This window comes from Octopus bimaculoides, chromosome 23 (assembly GCF_001194135.2).
Source record: "Octopus bimaculoides isolate UCB-OBI-ISO-001 chromosome 23, ASM119413v2, whole genome shotgun sequence".
Taxonomy (NCBI): Eukaryota; Metazoa; Mollusca; class Cephalopoda; order Octopoda; family Octopodidae; genus Octopus; species Octopus bimaculoides.
This window is the reverse complement of record NC_069003.1, coordinates 7,247,787-7,249,250: the sequence shown is the minus strand read 5'-3', so window position 1 is coordinate 7,249,250 and position 1,464 is coordinate 7,247,787. Positions and strand designations below refer to the sequence as shown.

Genomic DNA, 1,464 nt, shown 5'->3' with positions numbered 1-1,464 from the left:
TCTATTTCTATAATTTCCTTAGCAATTTAACTGTTTTGATTGATACCAATCCAGGTAAGAATGCCCTTCACTCCATGATACAAACTCCTTATTTTAAAGCGATCTAAATTAAAACTTTCCTTCAGAACTTTAAGTTTTTATGTTTGAAAATAACAGTTATTTTATTCTTTCTAATTTTCAAAATTAATTGAAACAAAGCCCTTAGAGTTCAACAGAAATATGGTAACAAAAGAGTTAATGATAAAACTTTCGACCAAAGATTGGTCCAGGCCATGTGTAATTTAATAGCACCACCTGATAGGAATAGGATTATCTAAATCCTTTTTAAGTCAAGTTTTGTGGTATTATGGTCCATTCAATTAGTGAGCTCTTGTTGAGTGAGTCGTATCCATGTATGGCTGGCTTACTGGTATTCCTTGAAAAAATTTGTCCAGACTCCGTTTAAAGGTGATGGGATCCTTTCCCTCTTTGATCAGTTTTGGGACAATGTTAAACGGGGCAGGGCCTGTTGAGGAAAAGAAAGAAGTGTACCTATATGTTGTGATCAAACTAAAAGAAAAAGATTGCATCAATACATATACAAGCTGCATTGCAGAAGTTTTGAAATTATTTCACAATGGCATTTATTAATTTCTAAGAAACACAAACTCTGATCCTCTTCAGAATAGGATCCCTTGACCCAAAACACTTGTGGCATTCCTGCCGCTTTGTGAAGGTGACCCTTCTCACAAGTTACTTTGATTTCTCCTTCTGCTTGGAAAACAATCAAAAGTTATTTGGAGCAAGGTCTGGATTATTGGAAGGATAAGGGACAATTTTGATGCCCGTCTCTGTCAAGTACTTGGTTACCAACATGGAATTATGGATTGATGTGTTTGTGCTTTGGCCTTTGTTTTATTTATGTCCCTGTGACTTAGCGATTCTGTAAAGGAGACCGACAGAATAAATACTAGTCTGAAAAAAATAATCCATGGATTATTATTATTATTATTATTAAGTCAAAATTAAAAGACAATTGTCATCTTGGGAACAATATTTCAACATCTTGTGTGTCTTCAACAGGTTCAAAAAATTATTATTATTGTTATAATTATTATTATTATTATTATTATTACTATGTAAGGTGGCGAGCTGGCAGAATCGTTAGCATGCCGGAAGAAATGCTTAGCGGTATTTCATCTGCCACTATGTTCTGAGTTCAAATTCCACCGAGGTCGACTTTGACTTTCATCCTTTCAGGGTCAATAAATTAAGTACCAGTTGAGTACTGGGGTCGATGTAATTGACTATCCCCCTCCCCCAAATTTCAGGCCTTGTGCCTAGAGTAGAAAAGGATTATCATTACTATGTATGTATGTATATATATATTTTTTAACTTGTTTCAGTCACTTGACTGCAGCCATGCTGGGGCATGACCTTGAAGGAGTTTAGTCAAACAGGTCAACCCTAGAACTTCATTTTTTA

General features: G+C 35.0%; 1 protein-coding gene across 1 annotated transcript in view; it reads right to left on the bottom strand.

The window, feature by feature from the left end:
* Positions 1-14: 14 nt before the first annotated feature.
* LOC106869055 (uncharacterized) overlaps positions 15-1,464 on the bottom strand; it is a 9,199-nt gene continuing 7,749 nt past the window's right edge. The window contains exon 3 of the mRNA XM_014914565.2: positions 15-505. The gene's annotated coding sequence lies outside the window, so the exon portion shown is untranslated. The remainder of the gene's footprint in view (positions 506-1,464) is intronic.